The sequence below is a fragment of the Pristiophorus japonicus genome, chromosome 1 (genome assembly GCF_044704955.1).
Source record: "Pristiophorus japonicus isolate sPriJap1 chromosome 1, sPriJap1.hap1, whole genome shotgun sequence".
Lineage (NCBI taxonomy): Eukaryota > Metazoa > Chordata > Chondrichthyes > Pristiophoridae > Pristiophorus > Pristiophorus japonicus.
In genome coordinates this window covers 6,241,496-6,259,284 of record NC_091977.1, presented here as the reverse complement: position 1 = coordinate 6,259,284, position 17,789 = coordinate 6,241,496, and positions in this window count along the sequence as shown.

The window sequence follows — 17,789 nt, the reverse complement described above, 5'->3', positions numbered from 1 at the left end:
AATTCTGCAAACCACCATGTTGCAGAGGAGGACCGATCTATGGTGGATTACGATGAACCAGAGTCTCAGACCGAGGAGGCAGAGGTATATGGGGTGCAGATATTTATCACAAAGTGTCCCCTGATAATGCTGAAGGCTGAATTAAATGGACTCTCGGTGTCCATGGAATTGGACACGGGTGCAAGCTAGTCCATAATGAGCAAAAAGACTTTCGATAAGTTGTGCTGCAACAAGGCTTCAAGGCCAGTCCTGACACACATTCATACCAAATTTAGAACGTATACAAAGGAACTGATTTCCATAATTGGCAGTGCTACCGTAAAGGTCTCCTACGATGGACCGGTGCATGAGTTACCATTCTGGGTGGTACCAGGCAATGGCCCCACGCTGTTCGGCAGGAGCTGGCTGGTAAAGATATGCTGGAACTGGGACGGTGTCCAAGTGCTATCGTCCGTCGATGACACCTCATGTGCCCAGGTCCTAAGCAAGTTCCCCTCGCTGTTCGAACCAGGTATCGGAAAGTTCCAAGAAGCAAAAGTGCAGATCCACTTGATTCGGGGGGCGCGACCCATCCATCACAAGACGAGAGCGGTACCTTATATGATGAGAGAAAGGGTGGAAATCGAGCTGGACAGGCTGCAATGAGAGGGTATCATCTCGCCGATCGAATTCAATGAGTGGGCTAGTCCAATTGTTCCAGTTTTCAAGGGAGATGGCACCGTCAGAATCTGTGATGATTACAAAGTAAGTATCAATCGTTTCTCCCTGCAGGATCAATACCCGCTACCAAAGGCAGACGACCTATTTGCGACGCTGGCGGGAGGGAAAATGTTCACGAAGCTGGACCTGACCTCGGCCTACATGACGCAGGAGATGGAGGAATCTTCGAAAGGTCTCACCTGCATCAACACGCACAAAGGTCTCTTCATTTACAACAGATGTCCGTTTGGGATTTGATCGGCTGCGGCGATATTCCAGAGGGACATGGAAAGCTTGGTGAAGTCGGTTCCACGCACCGTGGTCTTCCAGGACGACATAGAAAATAGGTGAAGGAGTAGGCCATTCGGCCCTTCGAGCCTGCACCACCATTCAATGAGTTCAAGGCTGAACATGCAACTTCAGTACCCCATTCCTGCTTTCTCGCCATACCCCTTGATCTCTTTAGCCGTAAGGACCATATCTAACTCCCTCTTGAATCTATCCAACGAACTGGCATCAACAACTTTCTATGGTAGAGAATTCCACAGGTTAACAACTCTCTGAATGAAGAAGTTTCTCCTCATCTCAGTCCTAAATGGCTTACCCCTTATCCTTAGACTGTGTCCCCTGGTTCTGGACTTCACCAACATCGGGTTAATCGTCGCTTAATTGTGTGGGGCTCAGGCTAAAACGCTCGAAGTGCGTTTTCCTGACGCCTGAAGTGGAGTTCCTGGGGAGAAGAATCGCGGCGGACAGCATCAGGCCCACCGGTTCGAAGAAGGAGGCAATCAAGAACACACTGAGACCACAGAACGTGACGGAGCTGCGGTCGTTTCTAGAACTCCTGAACTATTTTGGTAACTTCTTACTGGGTCCTAGCACACTGAACCCCTGCACTCTTTACTTCCTAAAGGAGATGAATGGGTATGGGGTAAAAGCCAATAAAATGCCTTTGAGAAAGCTAGGAAGCTGTTATGTTCAAACAAATTGCTTGTGTTGTACAATCCATATAAATGTTTGGTACTAGCATGTGATGCGTTGTCGTACGGGGCCGGGTGTGTATTGCCAATGAATTTGGGAAATTGCAACTGGTTGCTTATGCATCCAGAAGTCTGTCTAAGGCCGAGAGGGCCTGCAGTATAATCGAAAAAGAAGCGTTAGTGTGTGTTAACGGGGTAAAGAAAATGCATCAATATCTGTTCGGGCTCAAATTTGAATTGGAAAGTGACCATAAGCCACTTTTCTGCCTCTTTTCTGAAAATAAGGGGATAAATACGAATGCATCGGCCCGCATCCAGAGATGGGCGCTCACGTTGTCCGCATACAACTACGCCATCCGCCACAGGCCAGGCACAGAAAACTGTGCCGATGCTCTCAGTAGGCTGCCATTGCCCACCACCGGGGTGGAGATGGCACAGCCCGCAGATTTAGTTATGGTAATGGAAGCATTCGAGAGTGAGCAATCACCTGTTACCGCCCGACAGATTAGAACCTGGATGGGCCAGGGCCCCTTACTGTCCTTAGTAAAAAACTGTCTGCTCCACGGGAGTTGGTCTAGTGTCCCGTTCGAGATGTAGGAAGAAATAAAGCCGTACCAGCGGCGCAGAGCTGAAATGTCTATACAGGCAGACTGCCTCCTATGGGGTAATTGGGTAGTGGTGCCAAAAAAGGGCAGGGACACTTTCATTAGTGATCTCCACAGTACCCACCCAGGCATTGTAATGATGAAAGGGATAGCCAGATCCCACGTGTGGTGGCCCGGTATCGATGCAGACTTAGAGTCCTGTGTGCACAAATGTAATACATGTTCCCAGTTAAGCAATGCATCCAGGGAGGTGCCACTAAGTTTATGGTCTTGGCCCTCCAAACCGTGGTCCAGGGTCCATGTCGACTATGCAGGTCCATTCTTGGGAAAAATGTTTTTAGTGTTGTGGATGCGTGCTCCAAATGGATTGAATGTGTAATAATGTCGGCACGCACGTCCGCTGCCACCATTGAAAGCTTGCGGGCCATGTTTTTCACGCACGGCCTGCCTGATGTCCTTGTAAGTGACAATGGGCCATGCTTTACCAGTGCCGAGTTCAAAGAGTTCATGACCTGCAATGGGATCAAACATGTCATGTCTGCCCTGTTTAAGCCAGCTTCCAATGGTCAGGCAGAACGAGCAGTTCAAACAGTCAAGCAGAGCTTGAAAAGGGTAACTGAAGGCTCACTGCAGACTAGCTTATCCCGAGTCCTGTTTAATTACTGCACAAGACCCCACTCGCTCACTGGGGTCCCTCCTGCTGAACTGCTCATGAAAAGGGCACTTAAGACAAGGCTCTCGTTAGTCCACCCTGATCTACACGAACAGGTCGAGAGCAGGTGGCTTCAACAGAATAGATATCATGATCGCACAAATGTGTCACGCGAAATTGAAGTAAATGATCCTGTATTTGTGTTGAACTATGGACAAGGTCCCAAGTGGATTGCTGGCACTGTTTTGGCCAAAGAGGGGAGTAGGGTGTTTGTGGTCAAACTCACAAATGGACTCACCTGCAGGAAACATTTGGACCAAACCAAACTCAGATTTACGGACTATCCAGAACAACCCACAACAGACTCTATCTTTTTCGACCCTCCAACACACACACAAGTGACAACCGACCCAGCGGTTGACCACGAAGCGGAACCCATCACCCGCAGCAGCCCAGCAGGACTCACCACCCCCAGCACCCCAGCAGGACTCACCACCCCCAGCAGTCCAGCACGGCCAGCTGCACAGCAGCCCAGCGAAGGCCCAACAAATGACTCACCAACACCAGCATTTGCACCGAGACGGTCAACCAGGGAAAGGAAGGCCCCAGCTCGACTCACATTGTAAATACTTACACTACTGACTTTGTGGGGGGAGTGTTGTTGTGTATGTAAACCTGTAATTACCATGTCTAACCACCAGAGGGCTTATCCCCTGGAGTCCCAAAGGATCCCACAATCCCTTGGGAGCACCTGTATCTAAGGAGGTCTCACAGGCTGGAGAGGCACTCTGAGATCTGAAATAAAGGACTACGGTCACACCTTACTTTGAGCTTGCAGCATCTAGTCTGACTCTTTATTCAAGACGTAGCAGGAAGAATACTGGGTTCGAAGGTTCCATAAACTCGCAAACTGCAAGCATTCGATCATCTTGCAGCTCCAACAGGAACCATGCCAAGGATCATGGAAAATATGAGTCTCCCTCTGGCAACACTTCAGCAAAATACAGAACACGTCCTCTCCAGCAGATATTTAACATACCTGAAGGCGACAGACAGCTGACTGCCTTCAATGACCTTCCTCACCCTTCATTGAAAATGGGACAGCTTTTTAAACAATTCATTTCTGGGATGTGGGCGTCGCTGACAAGGCCCAACATTTATTGCCCATCCCTAATTGCCCTTGAGAAGGTGGGGTGAGCCACCACAGCACAGAAGGAAGCCATTCGGCCCATCGTGTCCGCGCCGGCCGGCCAAGAGCTACCCAGCCTAATCCCACTTTCCAGCTCTCGGTCCGTAGCCCTGCAGGTTATGGCACTTCAGGTGCACATCCAAGTACTTTTTAAATGTGGTGAGGGTTTCTGCCTCTAACCCTTTCAGGCCGTGAGTTCCAGACCCCCACCACCCTCTGGGTGAAAAAACGAATTCTCTTCAAATCCCCTCTAAGCCTCCCTCCAATTACTTTAGATCTATGCCCGCTGGTTAGTGTCCACTCTGCTAAGGGAAAAAAAGTCCGTCTTATCCACTCTATCGAGGCCCCTCATAATTCTACAAAACTCAAATAAATCTCCCCTCAGCCTCCTCCGTTCCAAAGAAAACAACCCCAGCCTATCCAATCTTTCCTCATAGTTAACATTCTCCAGTCCAGGCAACATCCTCGTAAATCTCCTCTGTACCCTCTCCAGTGCAATCACATCTTTCCTGTAATGCGGTGACCAGAACTGCACACAGTACTCCACACCTCACATAAATGCACTATAGAAATTAAAGTCGATAGAAATGTTTTTGAAAAAAAAAATTGCCAATTTAAAAAAAAAAGTTTTAATTATGGTTTAAAATAAAATTACCTGAGTGGGCAGGGTTTTTAACATAAATATGTATTTTTAAAATGTTATTTTAATATGTTTTTGGTATGTTTTTAAACTCTTACGCTGGTAAAAGTAGACTATGCACCTGCTTTCACCGGGCGCAAGAGTTTTAAGTACGTTCACAGGGCAAGAGATGGCCTAACCAGTGTTTTACACAGTTCAAGCATAACCTCCCAGCTCTTTTATTCTATGTCTCGACTAATTACATTATCTACATGGCTTCAGGGATCTGTCCCTTTGTTCCTCTACACTTCTCAGTATCCTACCATTTTATGGCCCTGAAATCCCAGTCTCCCCAGGTCCGTACGGAGTGTGTACGGACCCCGGGAAGACATCGGAAAAGCCGGTTTTCGGCGCGCAATGCGCATGTGCACGTCGGGACATTCGCAGGGCTGGAGCTGGAGTCACATTCCGATCTGTCAACTTTCTGGCTTGACGAATCTCCCGCACCTCGGGAGCGAGGCTATTCCCACGGGTGAGACTGGGCTATTTGCTCATCTCTTGCCCTGTGAATGTCCTTAAAACTCGTGCGCCCGGTGAAAGCAGGTGCATAGCCTACTTTTACCAGCGTAAGAGTTTAAAAACATATCAAAAACATATTAAAATAACATTTAAAAATACATATTTATGTTAAAAACCCTGTCCACTCAGGTCATTTTATTTTAAACCATAATTAAAACTTTTTTTTTTTAAATTGGCAATTTTTTTTTTCAAAAACATTTCTATCAACTTTAATTTCTATAGTGTATTTATGTGAGGTGTTTTTTTAATTGTGTTATGTCGTGTTTGGGTGTTTGGGGGTGTTTCTCATTCACAGTAATAGGACTTTCGGACTTACGAAACTCCTATTACTATGAATGAGAATATACTGCACCTGATTGGCTGCCCAGAGCCATGTGACTCCAGCTCCAGGCCTGCACATGTCCTGACGTGCACGCACTGTGAGGCGCAGTCAGGAGAGGCCTCCGGACCGGGAGCTCACGTGGGCACAGCAGCTTCAGGTAGGTGCGCTTTTTTCCCAAATCCGGATCAATGCCCGCGGGAAGCAGAAACCGGGATTTCTGGGCCAAGGTGTATTCCCTTGCCTTGTTAGCCTTTCCCCAAATGCATTACCTCACACTTCTCGGATTAAATTCCATTTGCCACTGTTCTGCCCACCTGACCAGTACATTGATACCTTCCTGCAGTCTACAGCTTTCTTCTTCATTATCAACCACACAGTCGATTTTTGTCTTATCGACAAATTTCTCAATCCTAACCCCTACATTCAAGTCTAACTCATTGACATATACCACAAAAGTAAAACTGAAGCCAATGAGAATCAGGGAGAAACTCTCCGCTGGCTGGAGTCACACCTAGCACAAAGGAAAATGGTTTGATTGTTGGAGGTCAATCATCACAGCCCCGGTCATCGCAGCAGGAGCATGGGAACACCACCACCTCCACATTCCTCTCCAAGTCACACACCATCCTGACTTGGAAATATATCGGCCGTTCCTTCATCGTCGCTGGGTCACAATCCTGGAACTCCCTCCCTAACAGCACTGTGGGAGCACCTTCACCACACGGACTGCAGCGGTTCAAGAAGGCGGCTCACCACCACCTTCTCAAGGGGCAATTAGGGATGGGCAATAAATGCCGGGCTTGGCAGCGACGCCCACATCCCGGAATGCATTTTTTAAAAAATTACCATTGCCAAATCCTCCACCATCAACATCCTGCAAGTTACCATTGATCAGAAATGGTGCAGACTCGAGTGGCCATATGGACTACTTTTGTTCCTGATTCATATGTTCTTAGAAACTTAACCGGACCAGCCACATAAATACTGTGGTAACAAGAGCGGGTCAGAGGCTGGGTATTCGGTGGCAAGTGTCTCACCTCCTGACTTTCCACCATCTACAAGACACAAGTCAGGAGTGTGATGGAACACTCTCCACTTGCCTGGATGAGTGCAGCTCCAACAACACTCAAGAAGCTCGACACCATCCAGGACAAAGCAGCCGCTTGATCGGCCCCCCATCCACCACCTTCAACACTCACTCCCTCCACCACCGGTGCACCGTGGCTGCAGTGTGCACCATCTACAAGATGCACTGTAGCAACTCGCCAAGGCTTCTTCGGCAGCACCTCCCAAACCCACGACCTCTATCACCTAGAAGGACAAGGGCAGCAGGCGCATGGGAACACCATCACCTCCACGTTCCCCTCCAAGTCACACACCATCCTAACTTGGGAATATATCAGCCATTCCTTCATCGTCGCTGGGTCAAAATCCTGGGACTCCCTACCTAACAGTACTGTGGGAGCACCTTCACCACACGGACTGCAGCGGTTCAAGAAGGCGGCTCACCACCACCTTCTCAAGGGGCAGTTAGGGATGGCCAATAAATGCTGGGCCTTGCCAGTGACGCCACATCCCGTGAATGAATTAGCCTTTGCTCTGCCATGTAGTTTTCAGGACGTGCCTCAAATATTTACAGCTCATGTGCCTTTTCCAGTCAACCGCTAGACAAGAGGGTCAACGGGTATGGAGCCAAGGCAGATAGATAGAACCAAGATACAGATTAACCATGATGTGTGAATGGCGGAAAAGGCTGAGGGGCTGAAAGGCCTGATCCTTCAGTTGCCTGCTCATGTCGATGCCAGGATGCAGAGCATGGTTCTTCACACGCCTACACCAGTCCTCTCGGGTGTAGACCGTGAGCTAATGGCCGGCTCCGTCCCAAGAGCCTCAGTATCCTGCAGTGCAGCCAAGTACGACTAACTTCCCTAGCTCTCAGATATGATCTTATTGAATAGCGGAGCAGGCTCGAGGGGCAAGATGGCCTACTCCTGTTCCTAATTCTTATGTTCTTATGTTTATGTTCTTATGTTGACACAGCACCAGGCTTGGTTTGGTATACGGCAACCGAGCCCAAGGTGGGCAGAGGAAACGTTACAGAGACACCCTCAAAGCCTCCCTGATAAAGTGCAACATCCCCATCGACACCTGGGAGTCCCTGGCCAAAGACCACCCTAAGTGGAGGAAGTGCGAGTCTCATTGCCGAGAGCATGCAGAAACCAAATGCAGGCAGCGGAAGGAGCGTGCGGCAAACCAGACTCCCCAACCATCATCATCATAGGCAGTCCCTCGGAATCGAGGAAGACTTGCTTCCACTCTTAAAATGAGTCCTTAGGTGACTAAACAGTCCAATACGGGAATGACAGTCCCTGTTACAGGTGGGACAGACAATGGTTGAAGGACGGGGAGCCTGGTTTGCTGCACGCTCCTTCCGCTGCCTGCGCTTGGTTTCCGCCTGCTCTCGGCGATGAGACTCGAGGTGCTCAGCGCCCTCCCAGATGCTTTTCCTCCACTTAGGGCAGTCTTGGGCCAGGGATTCCCAGGTGTCGGTGGGGATGTTGCATTTTTTCAAGGAGGCTTTGAGGGTGTCCTTGAAGCATTTCCTCTGCCCACCTGGGGCTCGCTTGCTGTGACGGAGCTCGGAGTGGAGCGCTTGTTTTGGGAGTCTAGTATCGGGCATGCGGATAAAGTGGCCCGTCCATCGGAGCTGATCGAGTGTGGTCAGTGCTTCAATGCTGGGGATGTTGGCCTGAGCGAGAACACAGACGTTAGTGCTTCTGTCCTCCCAGGGGATTTGCAGGATCTTGTGGAGGCAGCTTTGGTGGTACTTCTCCAGTGCTTTGAGGTGCCTACTGTACATAGTCCATGTCTCTGAAGCATATAGGAGGGGCGGGTATCACTACTGCTCTGTAGACCATGAGCTTGGTGCTGGGTTTGAGGTCCTGGTCTTCAAACACTCTCTTCCTCAGGTGACCAAAGGCTGCATTGGCACACTGAAGGTGGTGTTGGACCTCGTCATCGATGTCTGGCCTTGTTGACAGTAGGCTCCCGAGGTATGGAAAATGGTCCATTTTGTGCAAGGCCTCGTCATGGATCTTGATAATCGGTGGGCAGTACTGTGTGGCGGGGGGCAGGTTGGTAGAGGACTTTTGACTTACGGATGTTTAGTGTAAGGCCCATGCTCTCATATGCCTCGGTGAAGGTGTTGATGATGGTTTGGTGTTTGGCCTCAAGTGTCGTCTGCAAACTGTAATTCAATTACAGAGAATGGGACGACCTTGGATCTGGCCTGGAGGTGACGGACATTGAACAGTTTCCCATTTGTTCTGTAGATTGGCTCCACTCCAGCGAGGAGCTTGCTGAGGGTTGAGATGGAGCATTGCAGCGAGGAAGATCGAGAAGAGCATTGATGCGATGACACAGCCCTGCTTGACCCCGGACGTGGATTGGGTCTGTGGTGGGTCCATTGGTCAGGATCACGACTTGCATGTCACCGTGAAGCAGGCGAAGGATGGTGACAAACCGTTGAGGGCAGCCGAATCAGAGGAGGACGCTCCATAATCCCTCACGGTTGACAGAGTCGAAGGCCTTTGTGAGGTCAAAGAAGGCCATGTACATGGGTTGGTGCTGCTCCCTGCATTTTCTTGTATCTGCCGCATGGTGAAGATCATGTCCGGTGTGCCATCTAGTGGGCGGAATCCGCATTGCGACTCTTGGAGGAGCTCTTCAGCCACAGGGAGAAGGCGATTGAGGAGGATTCTTGTGATGACTTTCCCTGTGGCAAACAGCAGGGAAACTCCTCTGTAATTACCGCAATCGGACTTGTCACCTTTCTTGAAGATGGTCACAATTACAGTGTCTCTGAGATCCCCTGACGTGCTCTCCTCCTTCCAAATAAGAGAAATAAGTTCATGGATTCGCGCCAAGAGTACTTCCCCGCCATGGTTTTGTGCTTCGGTGGGAATTCTATCTGCTCCTCAGGCCTTATTGTTCTTCAGCTGTTGGATGGCCTTTTCAACCTCGTGCCGGGCTGGGGTTGTGCTGAGATGGTGGCGGGTAGCATGCTGCGGGATGGAGTCAAGGACTCTCGCGTCGAAGACAGAGTTTCGATTAAGGAGATCTTCGAAGTGCTCCTTCCAGCGGGCCCTGACTGCCTCTCTGTCCTTGATGAGCACCTCTCCATTCTTGACCAGTAGGGCCTTGGGTGCTTGGGCCATAGGTAGTTTTGACTGCACCAAAGGATCCTCGTACGTCGTGGTTGTCGGCTAACCGCTGGATCTCCTGCGCATTCTCCACCCACCATCTGCTCTTTAGGTCGCGGGTTTTTTGTTGGACCTCGGCCTTCAGCCGTCTGTAGAGCTGCTTTCTTGCTCTCGAGTTGTGTTGTTGTTTCCAGTCCAAGAATGCCTTGCGCTTACGGCTTATTAGCTCCTGGATCTCCTGGTCGTTCCCGTTAAACCAGTCTTGGTGTTTCCTGGTTGAGTGACTGAGCGTCTTTTCACAGGTGCTGATTATGGAGGCCTTGAGGACAGACCAGGCGCTGTGGATATTCTGTGTCTCTGGGTCACTGGGAGTCGTCAGGTTGATTGTGAGGCGCTGGCTGAATAGAGCTTTCTTAGCAGGATCTTTGAGTGCCCCGGTGTTCATTTTCCTGCGGCAGTGTTTCTGTTGCCATTGCTGCTTTGGGGCTAAATTGATGTTGATGACTGAGCGGATTTGGCTCCTGTCATGGTGCGGGTGATGTGCATGTCCTTGCTGTCCCTCGCTCGGACGATGACATAGTCCAGCAGATGCCAGTGCTTGGAGCGAGGGTGTTGCCATGAGGCCTAGTACTTGTCTCTCTGATGGAACAAGGTTATGATAAGGCCATGTTCTAGGCATTTTGTCAAGAGCAGGGTACCGCCGGAGTTGAATCTCCCTACCCCCTCTCTGCCGATCACACCTCCACAGAGATCTGTGTCCTTTCCAACTCTGGCGTTAAAGTCATCGAGGAGGATCAGCTTGTCGTCCGTTGGGACTCGGGTCTGGGATTGTTCATGTCTGGAGTAGAATTCCTCTTTGGTCTCATGTGTAGCATCGAGTGTTGGGGCATACGCGCTGATGACGTAGTGCACTGGCTCCGGGCTAGGGTGAGCCAAAGGGTCATGAGATGGTCGCTAATCCCGCAAGGGGAGTCTCTGAGACGGCCCACTAGCTCATTCTTTATGGTGAAGCCGACCCCATTCTGCTTCAGGTTTATCTTTCCAGAAGGTGTAACCACCACCTTGCTCTTTGAGCTGTCCTTCCCCTGCCCGCCGGGTCTTGCTTAGGGCAGCGATGTCGATATCGAAGCGCCTGAGTTCCTGGGCAACGATGGCGGTGCAACGTTCCGGTCTGTCGCTGTTGGGGTTGTCCATGAGGGTCCTGACATTCCCGGTCCCGAACTTCATTTTGAAGCGTGGAGGATGCCTGTGTGTGAACTTTTAACGTGGGCTGACCGTTGCACACCAGCCACCACACGGGCTTGTACCCAGTGCGGGGCGGAGCCTGTATCCAGTGAGGGGCGGAGCCTGTACCTAGTGCAGGGCGGAGCCTGTACCCTGTGTAAGGCGGAGCCTGTACCCATTGGGGGGGGGGGGGGCGGGACCTGTACCCAGTGCGGGACAGAGCCTGTACCCTGTGTGAGGCGGAGCCTGTACACATTGGGGGGGGCGGAGCCTGTACCTAGTGCGGGGCGGAGCCTGTACCCAGTGAGGGGCGGAGCCTGTACCTAGTGCAGGGCGGAGCCTGTACCCTGTGTGAGGCGGAGCCTGTATTCAGTGAGGGGCGGAGCCTGTACCCATTGGGGGGGCGGAGCCTGTACCTAGTGAGGGGCGGAGCCTGTACCTAGTGCGGGGCGGAGCCTGTACCCTGTGTGAGGCGAAGCCTGTATCCAGTGAGTGGCGGAGCCTGTACTCATTGAGGGGCGGAGCCTGTACCCATTGGGGGGGCGGAGCCTGTACCCATTGGGGGGTGCGGAGCCTGTACCCAGTGAGGGACGGAGCCTGTACCCATTGGGGGGTGCGGAGCCTGTACCCAGTGAGGGGCGGAGCCTGTACCCATTGGGGGGGCGGAGCCTGTACCCATTGGGGTGTGCGGAGCCTGTACCCAGTGAGGGGCGGAGCCTGTACCCATTGGGGGGGGCGGAGCCTGTACCCATTGGGGGGTGCGGAGCCTGTACCCAGTGAGGGACGGAGCCTGTACCCAGTGAGGGGCGGAGCCTGTACCCATTGGGGGGGCGGAGCCTGTACCCAGTGAGGGGCGGAGCCTGTACCTAGTGCGGGGCGGAGCCTGTACCCAGTGAGGGGCGGGGCCTGTATCCGGCGAGGGGCGGGGCTTGTATCCCTTCCCCTGAAAGTGCGGACTCTGGCCGGGGTGGGTGTAGTTCCACAATCGCTGGGCCCCCTCCGGTACTTCCCGCATGCGGCCTATCTTAGTGCGAGAGTCGAAACAGTGAAGATCAGCAAGTTATTGAACCATGGGCATGTTCACGGCGTGGCCCAAACCCTTGCTCGCGTGCTAGCTCACACACGCACTTTTCAGCTCGGGCGGCTGGATAGTAATCAGTGCAGCGACCCTGGCCGAGCGATCCTCCCCCGGACCCAGGGTTTGGACAGTTGTCCAAGAACAGGTTCACTGCCTGATTTCCCCCCTGAATTGCCCCCCCCCCCCCTCCCCGACATTACAGAGTGACCAGAGGCAGGGACCATGGCTGTTTCCGATCTCCCCTCAGTTAACTCAGTAACAGTTCTTACAATACATTTTTGAATTGAGAAGCCATTAAAACGGATGTGGTCACGCTGCACAGTAATGCCTCCTGCACTCGGTCTAGGCTCATGCATGAAGGGTATAAACAGTTGGGTGAAGTAAGAGAGGCTGGTGAGTGCACACAGAACCAGAGTCAGGGTTGGACAGGCTGCGCGCTCAGCTTGGGCTGGGCGTGGAAACATGAAATACCCCGACAGATCTGCCAATCTCCAGTCAGGATTACTCAGGTTCCACAATGCCGGTAAGTGCTTAAGATATGATCACGTCTTCAGCACCACCGAGATCGAGTAGACGAGGCCTATATTTGCTGGAGGCCTATACCCTCAAAGTCTCCTTGATAAAATGCAACATCCCCACCGACACCTGGGAAGTCCCTGGCCAAAGACCGCCCTAAGTGGAGGAAGTGCATCCGGGAGGGCGCTGAGCACCTCGAGTCTCATCGCCGAGAGCATGCAGAAATCAAGCGCAGGCAGCGGAAGGAGCGTGCGGCAAAACTGTCCCACCCTCCCCTTCCCTCAACCACTATCTGCCCCACCTGTGACAGAGACTGTGGTTCTCGTATTGGATTGTTCATCCACCTAAGAATTCATTTTTAGAGTGGAAGCAAGTCTTCCTCGATTCTGAGGGACAGTCAATGATGATGATGATGACTCTCTACAGTTTAGAAGAATGAGAGGTGATCTCATTGAAACATACGGGGCTTGATAGGGTAGATGCAGGGAGGATGTTTCCCCTGGCTAGAACCAGGGGTCACAGTCTCAGAATCAGGGCTCGGCCATTTAGGACTGAGATGAGGAGAAACTTCTTCACTCAGAGGGTGGTGAATCTTTGGAATTCTCTGCCCCAGGGGGCTGTGGAGGCTCAGTCGTTGAGTATATTCAAGACACAAATAAAGAGATTTTTGGATATTAAGGGAATCAAGGGGTATGGAGATAGTGCAGGAAGGTGGTGTTGAGGTAGAACAGCAGGGGAGTTATCCCCGGAGTCCTGGGGCCAATATTTATACCAAAATCAACATAATAAAGAATAGATTATCCAGTCATTGTCACATTGCTGTGTGTGGGAGCTTGCTGTGCGCAAATTGGTTGCCACGTTTCCCACATTACAACAGTGACTGCACTCCAAAAGTAATTCATTGGCTGTAAAGCGTTTTGAGACGTTCGGTGGTCGTGAAAGGCGCTATATAAATGCAAGTCTTTTCTTTTTGAAGATCAGTCCTGATTTTATTGAATGTGTCGAAAGGCCGAATGGCCTCATCCTGCTCCTATTTCTTGTGTTTTTATGAGATCAGACCTGGATTCCAGAACTGAAGATTCTGTAGCTGGACTTGATGTAACAATAAATTCTGACATCACATGACTGGCAAAGTACTGGGGCGCCCTCTGCTGGCTTCAGCTCGCACAGCATTACTGTCGCCAAAGACAGAAATGGTTTCTATCCGGAACGGGGCGATTCAGGATAAATATATATATAAATATTGTAATAACACATGATTCCTGCTATTATCAACCTTCATCGGGTGTGTATCCGATCTCTCTCATTCCGCCTCGGATAAGTACAAGATCCGACTTGCTGTCATCATCATAGGCAATCCCTCGGAATCGAGGAAGACTTGCTTCCACTCTTAAAATGAGTCCTTAGGTGGCTGAACAGTCCTATATGGGAACCACAGTCCCTGTCACAGGTGGGACAGACTGTGGTTGACGGAAGGGGTGGGTGGGACAGGTTTGCCGCACGCTCCTTCCGCTGCCTGCGTTTGATTTCTGCATGCTCTCGGCGATGAGACTCGAGGTGCTCAGCGCCCTCCCGGATGCACTTCCTCCACTTAGGGTGGTCTTTGGCCAGGGACTCCCAGGTGTCGGTGGGGATGTTGCACTTTATCAGGGAGGCTTTGAGGGTGTCCTTGTAACGTTTCCTCTGCCCACCTTTGGCTCGTTTGCCGTGAAGGAGTTCCGAATAGAGCGCTTGCTTTGGGAGTCTCGTGTCGGGCATGCGAACAATGTGGCCTGCCCAGCGGAGCTGATCGAGTGTGGTCAGTGCTTCAATGCTGGGGATGTTGGCCTGGTCGAGGACGCTAACGTTGGTGCGTCTGTCCTCCCAGGGGATTTGTAGGATCCTGCAGAGACATCGTTGGTGGTATTTCTCCAGCGACTTGCCTGCATGACATCCGACAGTATGATTTGTATTTGATCTCGTCAAAGAGCCAGCCGATAACTGTTAGTGTGAAGCTGAATAGCGTGCCTATATCCATGGAGCTGGACACGGGTACAGGTCAGTCGATCATGCATGCCAGGGCAATCGCGATGGCCTTTTTCAAGTCGCAGTTTCTCTTCGACCAATAACTTCCGAAGAATCACATCACAGTTGATGCCTCTCACGAAAAAGTCCCTCAACATGTCTTCCAGCGTGTTCCCGAACTTACACGGCTCAGCAAGACGTCATAGGCCGGCGATGAATCCCGACACGTCCTGGTCCTCAGCACGGACATGCGTGTAGAAGCGATTGCGTGAGATGACCCTTCCTTCGGCTTTAGATGGTCACGCACCAAATCACGCTATTCCTCGTAAGACTTGGCAGTTGGACGCCAAGGTGAGAGAAGGTTCTTCATGATGCCGTAAACCTTCTGACCACAGACGGTGAGGAGAACCGCCCTGCGATAGACTGCATCAGCCTCCCCCTCCATTTTGCTGGCAACAAATTATTGATGCAGGCGGTCGACAAAATCCAGCCAATCCTCGCCATCCACGAATTCGTGCAGAATTCCAATAGTGCCCATTGTAAATAGGAAAGTCCTTAGTTTACCTCGTCGCCAATGTAGTAATACAAGAGTCCTGTTATTATAAACTGCCTCGGGAGTGTACCCGATCTTTATTATTCCCACTTCAGATAAGTACAAGATCCGACTTGCTGTATTGCCTGCATGACATCCGACAGTGGCGCTCTCTGGTGTCTGGTGACCTCAAGCATAAATATATTACATATATACCGTATATACTCGCGTATCATGCGACTTTTGAAGACCTAAATTGTAACCTAAATTTTGGGGGTCGCATGATACGCGAGATACAAAATTTGCGGGTGTGAAGTGCTGGCCAAGATTAGGCTGTTAAGCAGACCGTATCCACGCTGAATCTCGGCATGCTCCAACAATCCTCTATGTAAAGACATTTCTCTTGGTTTCTCCTCTCACTCTCCATGATGGTTGTAAATCGAATATCCCTGGTTGATATTAGTTCCTCGATACTCATGACCAAATCATTAGTTTATGTGGAAAACAAGCCAAGTTCCTGCAGCACACCACTAACTACATCCTCCCAATGCAAAAAAAAATCCATTTGACTCCTGCTGAAATTCTTCTCTTCAGGGGGAGAGAGAATCGCGGAGGTCGGGGGGGGAGAGAGAGTCACGGAGGTCGGGGGAGAGAGTACGGAGAGAGAGCACGGAGAGAGAGTACTGAGAGAGCACGGAGAGAGAGCACGGAGAGAGAGCAGAATCCACTCGATGTTTCATGTTAAGGTCTGTATTCGATCTCAAAAAAGTGACTCGCATGATACATGAGATATTTGGTAAAATCATGTTTTGGGGATGAAAATTTAGGGGTCGGATGATACGCGAGATCGCAGGATACGCGAGTATATACGGTCGATGTATTTAACACAGAGAGATTGAGTAGATTGGGGCTATATTCGCTGAAGTTTAGAAGAATGAGAGGTGATCTCATTGCAACTTAGAAGATTCTGAGGGGGATTGACAGGGTAGATGCTGAGAGGTCGTTTCCCCCGGGCTGGAGAGTCTAGAACCAGCGGACACAGTCTCAGGATAAAGGGTCGGCCAGTTAGGACTGAGATGAGGAGGAATTTCTTTACTCAGAGGGTGGTGAATCTTTGGAATTCTCTGCCCCAGAGGGCTGTGGGTGCTGAATCGTTGAGTGTATTCAAGACAGATCGATAGATTTTTGGATGTGAAGGGAATCAAGGGATATGGGGATAGTGGAGTTGAGGTAGATCAGCCCTAATCTTATTAAACGGCTTAAGGTGCTGTATGGCTGACACCTGCTCCTAATTCTTATGTTCTGATAGAATCTTACACCACAAACGAAGGCCACTCAGCCCATCGTGCCTGTGTCAGCTCTTTGAAAGAGCTATCCAGTTAGTCCCACTCCCGCTCTCCTTCCCCATAGCCCTGAAAATTTCCCTTTCCAAGTATTTATCGAATTCCCATTTGAAAGTTACTATTGATTCTGCCGCTTTCAGGCAGTGCATTACATATCAGTGTGTCAAAAAAAATCCTCACCTCCCCTCTGGTTCCTTCGAAAATTATCCTCTGGCTACTGACTGTTCTCTGCCAGTGGAAAAGGTTTCCTGCCATCAATCAAACCCATGATTTTGAACACCTCTTTTAAATCTTTCCTTAAATGTCTCTGCTCCAAGGAGAACAGCCCCGGCTTCTCCGGTCTCTCCACGTAACTCAAGCCCCTCAACCCTGGAACCTTCCCAGTAAGTCACTTCTGCGCCCTCTCCCGAGCCTCCACATCCTCCCGAAAGTGCGGTGCCCAGAGTTACACACCGCGCTGCAGCTGGGGGCCTAAGCAGTGATTTGTAGACGCTTGCCATAACTTGCTTGCTTTTGTACTGGCCATCAGCAGCGCCGGGCCCATTGGAGGGATGCAGCGCGCGTCGGCATACCAGTGCAGGGAGCAGCGCGTGCTGCTGCAGGAGGGCGACGGCTGTGACAAGGGCGACGGGATTGGACGTCACCCCAATCCAGGTCGGTGATTGGGGCGCGGGGTGGGTACAGCAGGAGCGGCGAGGTCGGGGCGAAGGAGCGGCGAGAGTCCGTGGAGCGACGTGACCGGGGCCCAGGAGAGGCGTGAGTTTGGGGCCCAGGAGAGGCGAGGGCCCCAGGGGCAGCACGGGCCCAGCCCACACTGCGATATGTGTGTGCGCACTGGGTCCGTGCAGCAGAGCAGGTCTCCAGTCGTCCTGGTTAATCCTTGCCACTGGACCAAGACCTCGCTCTGTCAAGCCCGTGTGGTGGCTGGTGTGCAACGGCCACCCCACGTTAAAAAAATCCACCCACAGGCATCTTCCACCCTTCAGGATGTAGTTCGGGATCTGGAATATTGGGTCATTCATTGAAACACCTGTGAGCTCATCCCTTTTTGGTGTGGAAGCAAGCCATCCTCGCTTCGAGGGACTGCTGAAGAAGGCAGGGGCTTTTGTACTCTGTGCCTGTATTTATGAAGAGCAAGCCTGAGGGGAAACAGCGCGAGAGGCCTACGCCGGGAGAATCGCCGGCAGAGAGTCAGCGCGAGCGGGAAGTCGGAGTCAGAGCGCGAGCTGACCCCGGAACATTGAG